We start from the raw sequence: 15,782 nt of genomic DNA, 5'->3' as shown, positions 1-15,782 counted from the left end.
CGGTACTTACGACGTGTGGGAAGTATGTAAGAATATATTTTTAGAGAAAAATAGCCCATGATATTATACCTTTTATTTATTGAAGGACTAAGTACATAGAGGTTTAGTTATAGAACACGTCTATTTAAAGTTATAATTGTTTTCAAATATTTTCATTTACCCGAGAAATTAAAAGACAATCCCATGCTTAGATCTGCTTTCAAATAAACCAATCTTAGTTTCATTATCAAATGTATCTTTTTTTTTCTTATAACTACTTTCTAGATTCTGCAACGAAATATTTCTGAAACATTTTACATAAAAAATCCAGCAGAATTACACCGTCCATTAACGTCAGTTCTTTCCCGGTTTTCTAGAAGTGTTCATTATGCAATTGTGCGTAATCTGCGGCTTAAGTGGCACTCTATACGAAGGCTGTAATTGGCACCGACGCACCGTGAAGCCCCTCAGCTTCAGTCACGACATTTGATTTCCCACTTATTTTATCACTAGGTCAGAATTATTTACCGAATATACGCTGAGATACTACGTTATTTTTGCACGGGAAGAGATAAGAGTTGCATTTTTACGTTATCATATAAATTAAGATATTGGTGACGTTTGATTTGTAGATGATGATGACTTGGCTGCATTAATTGGGTGTTAGTTTGTATGTATCTTAAGGTGGATTACTGGGGCTCCGGCTCGAAAAGCAGTTTAATCAGTAAGAGCCTGATACTCCCGAAAAGTCATTGGATGATTACCCATCCCCTCTACCCCGCAGAAGAAAAACCTACCGAATGAGTAATTTAGTGCACTCATCTGAGTCTACGTGCAAATACAGCAAGCCTTTGTCAATGTTTAGCCTTTTTAATAATGAGAGTAGTCAAATAATTGATGAAAGATTATACGAGATATGAAGTCTGCAACGTTCCTAATTTGTTATTTCTGCCTATTAGATAAAAATGTGAGTAGTGGTGTAGTAAAATGCTGATAAAAAGTATATGTAAGTGAACCGTGACGTTATGTTACGTGAATACCCGTAATACATGCTTATGACACAAACTTGTAGATATCTGACCTATCCTAACATTCCTATTTTCCGTTTTACCCCCGAAGGCGCAATCTGAAATTGGATCTGACCAAAAATATCCCATGTCGTCAAAACTTCGGTATCAGCTTTGTTGACATTCAGCCAAAAGTTGACAACCCCTGAATTTCGTGGAAACAGCTTTGCTCAACTGCCGGAATCCGATTCAAAAGAACGTTCATATAATAATTATGCCAAAATAAATAGGAAGTTTACATACTTATTACTTCTTTAAATAAGTAGGGAATGTTAAATGTAGATACATATTTGACATTCTATATTTGGATCTGCCAACATTTTTAATACAATCAATCATATCAGTGTTTAAGTAAGACTACAAACAGTACAAAGACTAAACAACTATTCAATGGGCAAAATTAAAAGAAAATTCCTATGAAAAACGTCCTTTTTTCCCTGATTTAATAGAACAAAAGCAGGTTATTAAACACGACACGAGCGAGATACACGTGATTGCTGTAATATCAGTTAAGAGAAACGCAACAGCTCTCCTGTCGTCATGTCGTCACTCATAATGTCACAAAATTAATGACTTGGACCCGGGTCACGGGCTTATTAGTTGCTGTCCTGTCTAGAATGTTCTATCGCTTGGAAAAAACTGTTCTTTTTTCTTTTTTTTTTTGTGAAAATTATGTAGCGTTGTTTCTATGTGTGTGTGTTATGTTTATGATGCTTGTAGCTATGAGTTAATGGCTGAATACAATTGGATTGTAAGATTGTCAGTGCTATATGATAGAGATAGATTTAAAAGGCAAGGTTTGAGCTTCGATTTATAAATTTAATTAAAAAAAAAACTTTTGAATAAGTATTTGACTTCAATGTACCTAAAACCTACCTAATTAGCACAAACCTATTCACTAAATAACTTATTTATGACAAACAAAAGAGAAAGAACCATGTTTACTACATAACCAATAAACCGTGAAGCCCTACGCCATTCGATAAGTGGCAAATAATCGACCGAGAAACGATTGATCGAATCGATTATGTATACAATTATATCGAGTATCGCTTTGCCGTCGGGAAATTTTCTTCAAGAGACGAATAATCCAGTCTCTTGTTTTATTCTGAATGCTTAAACTTAAGGCTTTAATTTATTAATGACTAGCTAAAGTTCAAGAAGTCTGCTTTGGAGACAAATAAAGTATATTCAGCTGAATATAATTAAATTAGTAATGAAGGTTTGACTCGGAGAAAATGCCAAATGGATAATTTGATTTCAAGTGTTACTTGACTTTATGTCTATCACTGTCTTCTTAGAGATGTAATATTAATAATATATTATATGAACATCTACTTAGATACGTAAAAGTTCACATAGGTATATTATGATAAAACTTTTTACTAGTTAAACTAAAAGTCGCATTTAAAAGGGGATACTTACTTAAAACAATGGGTATAGGTACACAGTAATAGGAAAAAGGTATTAAAATACTAAAAATTCACTTACTTCATTTCGCTTGTATGCATCAAACTCAATTTCCGAGAGAAATCTAACAAAAATAAAGTAAACGAGCATTCTTCGAACACTATCATAGTTGCTGTCACAAAAGCGGAATCCGATTTCGCCCTTATTGGATTTTTACTCAGTAACTACGAGGCACACGGGGCCTTAGTTACTGGAGTAAAAATATACTAACAAGCACTCATTTACCTGACAGAGTATGAAAATCATAGTGACTTCTCCTGCTCTGGGTAAGCTGTAAGGTAGGAACGGTAAGGTCTGATTCTTAGGAACTGTTTTACCATCCTATATAAGTCATCGATAAACTTATGTAACAGATAGTTCATACTAATTACGTTTTCTATTCAAATATATGTATCTGTTACATAGCAGTTGAAAGAAGCCCTTACCGACTAAAAATTACCCCGTTACTACTCCTACTCTTCGAGCCGGAGCCCTGGCATCCCGTTAGGTCTTCCTTAATTTCGTATCGGTTACCTGACAGTTTAGGTAGGTATAGTAAAGATTCACTTACTTTTTACTTATGACGCCATTATAGCTTTAAGCTTAGGAGTTCTGATTGGGACCAATCAGTTTTTATTTTTAATGACAAACGAGTGAGGTTCAATTGTGTTTGTATCTTTGCCTGACTTGCGCTAGTGATTCTTGGGTGTTCCATGCGCGCCGATGATTGGTTACCATCAGGTGATACATTTGCTCGTATGTCGGCTTCTTTTTTTAAAAAATAGTTTAAACTACGGTTTGATTGATTTTGTACCTCCTGTTTAATAAAACCTCGACGTCATCAGTATTAATATTTTATTACCTAATTAATCAATGTACGTATAGGTAAACGTGTGGCTTCCATCTAGTATTGCTTACTTCTTTATTATAACTCAGAATAAATAAAACATCAACGTCATTTAAAATAATTATATACACAAAATAATATCTTGTTTGACGTAAAACAACTGACTGCACTGCAAAAAACAACCTAACGCCATTACCAGACAGTTGTTTTTGCAATCGTTCCTCTTGTACTGCACAAATCGTATCATAATGTTCAAATTAGACTTACGAAACAGAAATATTATACAAGCTCCTACTAATCGGCCTTACTCGTGGAAATTATTAATTCGAGAAGTTTTGCTTGATCATCGCTCGTTAGCCGTTTGGTGATTATAATTGTGTTAATAATAAACTCTAGCCAATTTATATGTATCGTCTGATTTTGACTTTTTGAAGTAATAAGAGGCCAGAAAATGGATGTCAACTGACATCTTCAATCGTCTATGAAGGAATTGGTTTTAGTATAAAAGTAATTGATTTAGTTTTAATTGGGGTGTGAATTACGGCGCAACGTATTCAGTTCTTGGATTTGGTATTCAAATTATGTTGGAACTTCTACTTCTAATAATAGCTTCCGATTTATTTCTTTGCGGGATCCAAGACAGTCACTTATGTTCCTGATACGCGCCGCGACTTCATTGTTTTAGTGTTTTCATGGTTGTATCTACTAGAGATCCTGGCTTATAGAAGTTGCAGCGGGCGGTTTAGGGGGGTTGTAGCGGGTTTGTCCCATTAAAAAGATCTTAGTGCTATATTTTAAAGTAGTCATCTAGTAGTAGCTGCTAGCTAGTCTATGCATGTGAAATACGGGTAATCTGATATCATATCATGATTAATTAAAATATAATAAGATCATTGGGTAAAAAAACTCTGAGAGATCTAGTATCTATCTTGATGATAGGTTGACGTTAGAGTAAAATCTGATTAATTTATATTAATTAGGTACCAATTTAATTTCTCTATCTTCGGACATAACTTGCCATCGTTGTCTCGGCTCACTTCACCCCACTTTAGTGTTCGCTAATCCTTTAATTGGATTGCTCGACCCACCATGTAAAGGCACATACACAGCTTGTAAACAGATACGAGTTTTCAATTCTGTGGTTGACCTACAATCGTTGGAACCAGGTATGGGGAAAAGAAGCTTTAAGTAGTTGAGGAAGTATTGATTATTTTTATTAAGATCGTTTTATTACGTTCTTAGAAAATATAAGTTTTTAACTGACATGGTCACTAACACTAACATTAGAACTTAAGACGGGATATTTACCATGTTTATATAATATACATATGTCAACAGTGCCGAAATATCGGAAACTCATCAAATAAACATGGTAAATATCCTTCTAATGTTATTCTTGAAAATAATCAAGTAGATTCTATATTGTTTTAGTTATTGTTTCCAAAGTAACATTTGACAATTACATTATTGTTTATCCCACAGCGAAGCATTTGTTGCATAGTTGTCTTTTTAAATGCTATGTTAATTGGGTTCAGATTTAATCAGTTTTAATTAGTTGACTGCCTTACAATTTTGTAGCGATTCATTTGATATGCGGCGAGTTTTCAGCGAAATAATCTTTACCTCTTTGTTTTGCACCGATGTGTATGTTCTTACTTCGTAGATATCATCATTACATTACACGAAAGAAAAATCAATGTACACACAGCTTTATCCACTGGTTGATTTTTCATTGAAAATAAAACGAACAATGGGCATAAAAATGTTTTGATCCACTCTATGCCCACCTCAGTAACAAAGGGCAGAGACCCGAGACCTCTTCGTGAGGTCGTTTCTTAGTCGTTATGTCGCGTGTACCTACTTTTTATCATTACACTACTTACGATTTCTAAAGGTCAACGTAGTACTCGTATTTACAATTCTTTTCCTTTATGTGATACGACAAACAAAATGTATTTTCTTGCTACTATTGTGTGTTGTTCCTGACATTCCTTGTGGCTTTAAAATTTTTCCTTTGTGCTTTTTGATATTTTTCTGTTGTGCGAGGCTTTATATATTAAAAGAGCGGTGAAGTTACATATATCTGTTATATAGAGATTAGTTGTGTAGTATTTGTAAAGATATTAAAGAAATCGTATCCCAACTTTAGTAGTTTCTCCGCTTCGTTTCAAAAACCATGCTTTAAATGTAAAACCTTTTTACGATTATTTTTGATAAATGTACAAATATATAATTCATTAAGATAGCGTTTCGATTATAACTGTAATAATGTTGTAACTCATTAATTTATTCAAAAAGGAAGCTGTTTACCATAGTGAAAGGTCTAATAATTTAACACGGCGACACACCAAATTTATTTTTATTTTTACTCCAAGCCGCAGTAAATAGTAATTCGTAGTTGAAGTATTTATTCAAGCAATATATTTGGCTAATCTCAAACATATTTCATGACCTAACACGGCCTAAAATGCCTAAATATACGCAGGAGACGAACAAATTACATTTTTGGCCTCCAAGTTTTGGGGGTTGTTTAAGTTTGCCCTTGATTTTTGACCTTGAGGTTCAGGTGTGACCCTATAAAAATACTTTCACAGACACTACTATAAGTAAGATAAGTTTGTAAGGTAAAAGTCGGTGTAAAAGTCAAATAAGTTTTAGTAGAGGATCACAAAATACAATTACTAGAACACTGGACACTCGTTTGCACTAATGCTCTTTGGTTTACTAATTTCATGATTTATGTAGTACCTTTGCTTTTTCAGAATTTAGGTTTTTTTTTAGATCTTAACTACTGTTCTTGATTTAGGACCTATAATTTGGAGTATCAGAAATCAAAGATTTCTGATACTCCAAATTCTTAGAAGTGTTATTTTGGTTAGGGTGGTGCTCTAAATTGTAAAACTTTAAGTGTGAGAGAGACATGCTTCGACATGAATGGACCGGCTCGACCGGAGTGATACCACGGCCTCACAGAAAACCGACGTGAAATAAAGCTTGCGTCGTGTGTGTGAGGTTACTGGATCAATTATTCCCCTTGTCTAATCTCCTACTATCCAACAATCCTCAAATTCCTAACCCCCAAAACGCACTTGTAACACTTCTGGTGTTTCAGGTGTTCATGGGCGGCGTCAGTTACTTACCATCGGGTGATCCGTCTGCACTTTTACCAGCCAATCCCATAAAAAGTTTACCTACGTTTACTCAAAATTATGGCCAGCGAATAAAAAAAAATAATGTGAATATTTATTTTTACTTTATCTAGAATAGAATTTGACATTCGATAGCCTAATGGCGTAATCGTAGTCCTATTATTACACTACGAAAAAGTTATTTTAAGCATTTCCTCCGCAGCGATACCGGTTAACCCTTAAAATTAAAACTTAATAGAATTTTAATTGGCTCATTATTTTTAGCCGAAACCCCACAGTATGATCCTGAGCTCAGGGATTTTTGAATACACATTATTGTTACTAAGAAGATATTATATTTATAATTTTTCAACAGAGCTACACAATGGGTAGGTAAGGCTCGTTCAAAGGTAGTCTTTGGGGAGGTTTAACAATACATCTCTCACATGTGAATTTGAAATGAGGATACGATACATATCTTCCAGAAACTTCCTGAAAGTAATAACTTTTAAATATATTTACATCTTTGTATGTATTTAATTACTACTTCTTCAATAGTCTTTATATTTAGCCTGAAATGGACTTCGTAATGGGTCTTATCTACATATATTTACCTACTTAACCAAGGGACATTTATAATAAGAAAGAAAGTACAAAAATAAATAAGAAGTCCTCAATAAATATTGATTGCACGTTTAGTGCAGTGGCAGGGCATCTGGCTGCCGTGGAACGTGTAGCGTGTTCGATTGCCGCACTGAGCAACTCTTTGTATGATCCACAAATTGTTGTTTCGTCTTTGGACATCATGTGTGTATGACGTACTCACGACACAGGAAAAAATCCTAGTGTAGGGCAGTTTTTTTTAAAATTCAAAGTGATGTATGTGCTTGATGCTCATATAACCATATAATAGTGTTGTAATAAATAATTGTCACACTATCATAAGCTCACATAGCAGAGATAATGTGTGATGTTACTATCGGTCATTAAATACTCATTGTTGGTCATGAACGTCGTTTGTTGAACTAATCTCTATAGATTAGCCGGTGATATCACTATCATATTCAGCCCGTCACTTGTCAGTCTCGTCTGATAGTAGATGTATGTACACAGTTTAGGTTTTGTTGCAAGCTTTTGTTATACCGATAATAGCTTATTGTCGGTAGATAATGACGAGTTTATAATTAAAGTAGTAAAAAATAATGCAACGTCACGACGTTTATCACCGAAGGGGTAGGCAGTGGTGCACATTACGGTGTTATATGTCCCAAGTTAATTGGGGGTGAGACTATTGTCATATGCTGGGAAAAAATTCAGACTCCGTGTTTCTACTGAGAATTTTTCCGACTCGACCAACGAGGCAGTAGTAGTAAATAAGACACGATAACTATGCAGAAATGAAATTACTCCAATTCAACATCAAAAACATCAATAGCCTGTAAGTGGCCACTGCTGACCAAAGGACTTCATACAGAGAAACTTTGAGCATTAATCACCACGCTTGCTGAATACGGAGGCACCAATTACTAATCAAATTCATTACTCTTGAATAAGCAATGATCTCTATTAACTCTTGAATAAGCATTGCTCTTTTACTGATAACAAAGAAAACTTGAGGTTTCTTTGAAAGATTTTATAAACTTTAATTCTTTAACATCTAATCACGGCAGTGGAAAATGTTCAAGATTAAAGCTCCTACAAAAACAATTCTCACTCAAACTTTAAATATCGAGGCTAGAAGAAACCAAAGTCTGTCTCAAACCTAATGGAGCACGAAACCTTGAGGAACCCACTTTATTTTATGAACTTGTTGCTTGTCAAAGAACTTTACAAAAGAAAATTGAACGTTATTATAATAATAGACCTTTTGAATTGGCACGCTATTGTGCAAAGAAAACTCGGAGGGGACATGACACGGCTGAAACTATTCAATTTGCATAATCTTTTTAAGGCACAACGATCAGAACTTGGACTCAACCTTTGTAGACGTTTAATGTTAGCCGATAGTCTAGCACTCGTTTCACTTTTAGTCGGTTGATTATTCAAATATTTTTATGTTAGGCTGAGAATACGAACTTACATTTGGAATTATGCGAAAATAAACGAAACAGTGCGCGTTTGGCGCTCTAATTGGTGGGTACAAATGAACCAACCAGTCAGAGTTTCGAACTCGTTCTCCTCGTTTCGTTTTCGTTTAACGAAAAGCAAACTCGTACTGATGGATAATGTGATTTTGAAATTTTTCAAGAGTTCTATGTGGATACAATAAACTTGCTTTGGAAACTGCACTAAAATAAATCTCTATATATAAAAATCAATTGCTGTTCGTTAGGCTCGCTTAAACTCGGGAATCGCTGGACCGAATCGGCTAATGTTGGTCTTCAATTATACTTTTTATCCCACGGGATCGCGGGCAAAGTCGCTGGCAGAAGCAAGTATGCTATATTTTTCAACTTATTTTCTCAATCCTAAGAGAACCTTTGTCTGCACTTGATTAATTAGTTTGAGATCCACCTGCCTAACGTAATTAATAGCATTACAGTCTATATTTTATCAATTTATCTTTGAAAGAAAAAGATTTCAAGTTCAAAAACGTTCGAAGACGACCTTGTAGTTTTTTTATGATATAAGCCGGTAAACGAACAGACAGATCACTTGAGGGTAAGCAATCGCCGCCGCTTCTGCACTCTCGAAATACCAGAAGTGTTATATGTGTGTGTTTTTTTTAAGGGAAGGCATGTAACGCAACCGTTGTTTCACGTCAGTTTTTTGTGAGGCCGTGGTTTCACTCCAGTCGAGCCAGCCCATTCGTGCCGAAGCATGACTCTCCCACACTTAAAAGTAATATAGTGTGTCGTGTACACCTGTAAAGATGATGTTTGTTGTAGATATTACCACATAGTATCTTTATTTTATGGCAATAAGTTTGCCTGGAAACAAAACAATCAAATGGTACGGTAAACTATGGCAACTTTACCGGGCCCTTGGCAACTTTACCATACTATAGGTATTCGGTATAAACTCATTTATCTAAAAATCTACCCACTAGAATTCTGTTTTGTAATAGAAGTATTTTTTAGACATTAAAAGGAAATATTTACTATATTTTGCGTAGACGTAAGACTGCTATTATGCCAGTAATGGCCGTCACAATGTATGCGTGAAAATGAGCTAAAAGTTAGTTGTTCCTAAATTGTGCTTACAGAGCCTTAACTATTTGTCACAGGTGAGTGAAATTTTGATCTTGTATGTATATTATAGTTAGGATTACTGTTGTAATGTCAGCAATTGCTTTTTCTTTAATTTATTGATAAATAATCGCTTCGGTAATGTTGACACAGGTTAGGTAAAGTTGGCCTGCTTTGTGGCAACTTTACCTACAGTTAGGGTTGGCAATAAATGTTTTTTTCTTGTTTGTGTGTATGTAACCATTTTCGAATACCTAAATTTCACAGCATAATAGTGAATATCCTGGATGATAAGATATAATGTATTTAATAATACCTCTTGTTTTACAGCCAAAATGGCTCCCATGAAACAAAACCGCAGAAAACTCGGAGCTAGACACTATAAAAATTATACGGAAGTGATGTTATAATTAGCTATGGAGATAGTGAAGTCATAAAATTAAAAAGTCAAGGATTAAACATTCCATTTTGTAGCCTTTTTTACAATTTTAAACATAAATACTTAAAATTTTAGAACTTAATTTAGTTTAAAAGGGAATAATATTTATGTTAGAAATTTGTGCGTTTTTTTACTTTAGGTTTAAGGTTTATTGATTTTTTTTTTAAATATACATGTCATAAAAAAGTTCCTCCTTTTTTGACAACCCCGAGCGTAACAAATTATTTGTATGTAAATTACGATGAAACCCGTGGCAACTTTCCCTAATGTCTGTGTAGCCGTTATCTTTATAGATTTCCTCATATTGTTTGCATTATAATACGAAGAGGTCCTAGATGAAGCCCTCTGTACCTCAACAACTCTTTAATATGCAATACACGATGCATACGGCGCGTAGGTAAAGTTGCCAAAAATTTGGTATCTACAATTCTAAATATATAGTTTTGGTTTCTATGCGTCTTATGGTTAAAAACATATTTCGTGTTTTGTTCTAAAATATGGTAAAGTTGCCATGTTTTACGGTACACTAGGAAAAAACGAAAAAAGAAAATCTTTAGATTATTAATAGTACTTATCCACGTTTCTTGTACTTTTTTGACCTTCAAGCCGTAACGAGGTTTAGGCAACAAATCTTATATGACGGGCATAAAGCACCTCCATAAGTTACGATACTTAAGTTGGGCAGTCAACTAAGCAATGCAATAAAAAACTCAAGTACCTAGATAATAAATTCTACTATCGGTCGTCGTGGACGTATTTTTTAAACGGATTAGGTATCTGTGAAGTTGCTGTAGATTTGGTAGAAACTAACATTATAAACTTTATTCTTATTTCTCTCTTAACCTTTTAATTAATTAATCAAAACGAAAGCTCGTACTGCGCTCTGATTGGATGGTTCAAATACACCAACCAATCAGAGCGCCAAACGCACTTTTCGTTTCGGTTACTTTAAACGTAAAGCAAACTCGTACTAAGGGTACCTACTGCCAGAAATCTTTTGAAGGCATCTTCCTATAACGATGCATTTTCTCGTGTATTTGATATTTGTGGGAGTCAAAAGCGTCACGTCGTATAAAGTTTCTATTATTACATATTTTTAATGGTTCTTTATTTCCATACCTCTTTGAATACTTACTTATTATATAGGTCATATGATACACATGGAAGGAGTAAAATTGATATTGGGTCTAGCTAAATAAATAATTAACTGAAGTTCCTTTTAAACTCTGTTTCGATATTTGCCTATTTGTGTGTTTCTTTTTCTATGTTGAAGCTTATAATTGTAAAGTTAATTTTATGTATGTATTTGTATATTAGAAACGGCTGGCCTAGTTGTTAATCATGCTAAGGTAATTGAATCTCAATTTAATATCTAGCTAGCTACGGCACTAGTTAATTTGGTCCTAGATCAACTTGGTGGATCAATTTACCTATCAGTATAGATTATTTCTGCTACATATTATGCGAAAATAGCCGTGAATTCTAGCCTTAATAATATCTATGTTTATCATATACTTAGCCAATTAATGTTAGGCCTAAGTGGTAGTAAATTTATCAATAAATAATTGGCTTCTTCATCTAAATTTCATGAGGTAAATGTTGTGAGCAATCTGCGGTCATGTGTTACTTGCGTTGGTTGTATATTATGTATAATTGAGCGTGGTATATAAGTTTGAAATAGGGCTCATTTTTTCAACGTCAGATATTTTTTTATCGTAGGATAATTTTAATATGCATACTTAAACCTATCAATAGTGTACATTTTTATCTGTTGATAAAAAATCAACCATTCGTGAAGCATATTTTATTGATTCACCAGGGAAAAGCCAGATTCGCCATTTTGAAAGAGTAGGTATTGTTTATCATCATCTCACATGGATAAGGTTTCATGTATTATTATTTCAGCCTGCCTGTCCTGTCATCTGTCCAGGTATAAAAATTGTAACGTCATTTTGTTCACGTAATAAATTTCGGTCTAATTTTTAATATTCTAGCGACACATGACATGACAAGTGACAGACGACACAAGTCGCACATAGACGGTTGACATCATAAATCCTACATCGCACATATAAACTTTAAATCCCAACGAACAAAAGTTAGGCAGAAAGCCCTTCAGACACGATCACCTCGCCTGGTCAGAGGATCCTCCTTTTCTTAAGTAACTTTACTCTCTATTCCGTAAAACATGTTCCTAAAACATTGTACTCTAGACCCCATACCTCCACTATATTTATCAACAACCTACCAACCAAGAAGCTTTATCAGCAGAAACTAAACACACTCCTTACCTTCTCTAGAAAAAACATTGTGAAGTAACCACACACCTTGTTATCTCAGAGCTACAGCTGAGAATAATACGGAGACTGGATTAAGTTTAACTGGGAGCGGTATTGTGTCACGGTACGATGTTAGTTAGCGTCCACTCTAACTGGCCTCATTGTTTTGCAGCTTGGGGGCGACGCATCTCCGCTGGTCGGGTCATGGTTTTGTCTTATAATATGATAAGATGTTACGTACTAGGTTTAGTATAGGTTGGATTGAAACAGGTTTAATTTTAAGCTAAAATATCTTATATAAAATAGAATCAGGCGTTACTTTGCGGAAATCTATGCTAGACTAACAATACATTAGATTTTTATATAGGTACTTATAGCTTCGCATGGGCGCAATTGTGATATAATTATGATATATCGCATCAAAATCTGTTGTGTAGTTTTAAAGACTAGTGGTCGCCTAGTGGTCGAAATTCGACCATATACGATTTAATTTACAATACCACTTAACATACGTTCAAGGATAATTTTTATTTTACTCAAACTCAAACAAACTCTTTTATAAAACTCTATTCATATGAGACGTCAGAATATCATCGCAATGTCTATTGATTTTGACGTTTTGTCAAATACGATCAGATACTATGCATGTGTGTGTAATGTTTTATTTATTGATTTAATGTACTTTATAAGCATTATTTTTGAAAAATATTAGCGTTCTCCACTTCTCCTACACATAAACTATAAGTGTACCAAATTTTATGCTCCTACGTCCGCGCAATTTTCGTAAAAAGCGATCCAAATTTTTTGCATCACGTATTAATATATAGATAAGCGGAATTAAAACTAAATATATTATGTATTGTTAATTTAAAAACCTTCTAATTATTATTGTGTATTGGTCCTTATCTATCTACGATAGGTTTTATGGCCATGTAAATGAATAAGAAGTAAAAAAATGGTATATCAATTTTGTACTTTTGATTGACAAAAGACTGCTTTGTGTGTTAGTAATCAGTGCGAACTTCTATCGAAGTAAAAACTACGAAAATAAATTACTAAAACATATTATGTTTTTATAACCAATAAAAGTTTGGAATTAAAAGAGTCAAAAGTTATTTAAATCTTAAAACCAATATAATTTTATAAGTTTACGTTACATTGGAGCCTAAAATCACAGATCAACAAGTCAGTACAGTCCCTAGGCTAAAAAATCACGAGTAACTAACCTTTCTAGAACAAAAGGCCTTAGGTAACTGAACAAATTAGTGGTTTGTCCTCAAAACAATTTTCTCACGTTAATAGTTTAATGGAAACAGCTAAGTTACGCTGAAAGGGCCACGAAGTTAGTAGATAGGCTACCATTGTGGTTCGAAATGGATAAATGAAATAATACCAAGTTTATCCTTGTGATTCGTACTTACAACTTTGTGGTTTGATAGAATAATTTTATTAATCATTAATTTTAGATACTTCTAAGTACTTTCTTACTATTGACGTAGACTTGCGATTTTATTAATGCTATACGTAGCATTATTGGATAGGCCGTCAAACGGGATGACGGATCACTACTGATAGCGAATCACAACGTTAAGTTCTTTCATACTGGTTTTTGAGGAGGTTGACTCTTCCACGTGAATTATAATGACAACTCGATACATAATAATTTATACCCTTGAGTACTTACACAGTTTTTGTAATCGTTGCCACGCTCTAGGATTTTGTCCTGTGCCGTAGGTGCATTTACAAACATGCAAGCTCCCATGCACATGACACCCAGGTTTGATAAAACTATTTGTGATCACACAAAGAGTTGCTCCGTGCGGATATCGAAGCCTCTACACGTTGCACGGCAGCCATTTGCTCCGCCAACGCGCCAACAAGTCGTTACTAATAACACGAAAAATATACTTTTTTATAAAACCTGTAGCACTTCAACATTTATGAGTATTTTTCCATCAAAAACAGTCTGTTCTCGTCTTTACAAGTGACGATTAACGTAGTTACTATTGGAGGATGCACTTAATAGGATCAAGTTGACTGTGCCCCACCGTGCTCCATCGTGCTCCATCGTGCTCCACCGTGCTTTGTGTTCCGTCGAGATAATTGCCACAATAGCTTACTTTGTGCCGATACCTAAACAGAGGAGAAACCAATTGTTTGAATAAGGAGTTTGGTTGTGTTTTATTTTTGAATCGGGATTGTTACTATGGATTTGATTAATGGAATTGAGTTGAAGTGGTGGATGGGTTATAAAGGATGCTTGATAACTTCATAAACGTTAGGTATTAACTTCTATTGAAATGTCTAATTGTAATAGGGTTTAATGCATTTGTAAATATTACTAATGCTATCGCATTTGCAGTTATAACAAGAAGCTCATGGTGAACATAAAGTTATGTAACATACATAACCTCACTCCTGTCTCCCATGGGTGTAGGCAGAGACAATGGAACGCCAACTGTTATGAATCTTACATACCTCTTTTACTTCATCAACAGTCATCAGTCTTTTTATGCATGCTCGTCGGTTAAGGGTACTTTTAATTTAGCCTTTCTTTAATATATCGTGGGTAACATATAGTTTGTTATGCTCTAAAGAGAAAAGATGTATCTATAATAATAAAGGTAATTATTTTTTATCAGTCATATTATTATTAGGTTCAGGTAATAACCAGGATAGAGCACCACCAACAACGTAATAAAAAGGCAAAGATAATAAAAACAGAACATCACTAATTAAGAGCATAACCAGCAAAACCAAAACATTGCAGCCCATTATAAAAGATTCATAACAACGTAATACCCGAGATACTTTCGTGGCAAAATAATAATACACAGTATGAGTCCCACAACGCATAAACGAGAGAGATTACGAGCACACAAGTCAAACAGTAAACATTCCCTAAATCCGGCGCTAATCTAATTCCCATGCATTTTCCTTTTGTTAGTCCATTTTAATCATAAAATAAAACAATTTCTACAAAATAAACAATTACAAATTAGATTCCGTTGCTGTAATGAGTCTTTCCCACTTCGAATACCAAACAATTAATTTTGGTCACGTTCCGACACCAGCAGCCGAATCCATCTGGCCGGTAGTTTGATTCCATCCAAAATTGTATGTTTTGGTATTAAATTAGAATAAATTAATTAAAGGAAATCTTTGCTGGTTTACACGTGGATTGAATTATTTGTACCTTAGTCAAGGCCCTTTTTTTGATGGGGAAAAATCGTCTAATCACTTCTCTCGCTTTGGGCGAGGCGAGAGGGAGTGTCAGACTCTTACTGACTAAAAACCACCCCGTTCCTACTCCTGCTTTTCGAGCCGAAGCCGTGGTAACCCGCTAATCAGTCCGTAGCTCCGGGTCGGCACCAGTCCTACTGGGCCCCATCTGTGATGATCTATT

At 34.6% G+C, this 15,782-nt stretch overlaps 1 protein-coding gene and 1 long non-coding RNA gene across 9 annotated transcripts in view; both read left to right on the top strand.

The window, feature by feature from the left end:
• LOC118274591 (solute carrier family 12 member 6) overlaps nucleotides 1-15,782 on the top strand; it is a 511,128-nt gene that overhangs the window by 60,205 nt on the left and 435,141 nt on the right. The gene's annotated exons all lie outside the window — the stretch shown is intronic.
• Nucleotides 9,440-9,985, top strand: LOC126911504 (uncharacterized). The gene is made up of 2 exons (XR_007706019.1): nucleotides 9,440-9,816; nucleotides 9,854-9,985. It is a non-coding gene; the product is annotated as an uncharacterized LOC126911504 (long non-coding RNA).

The sequence above is a fragment of the Spodoptera frugiperda genome, chromosome 15, assembly GCF_023101765.2.
Source record: "Spodoptera frugiperda isolate SF20-4 chromosome 15, AGI-APGP_CSIRO_Sfru_2.0, whole genome shotgun sequence".
NCBI classification, from domain to species: Eukaryota; Metazoa; Arthropoda; class Insecta; order Lepidoptera; family Noctuidae; genus Spodoptera; species Spodoptera frugiperda.
Note: the sequence above shows the minus strand (reverse complement) of the source record. Positions and strands in the feature narration are given on the sequence as shown.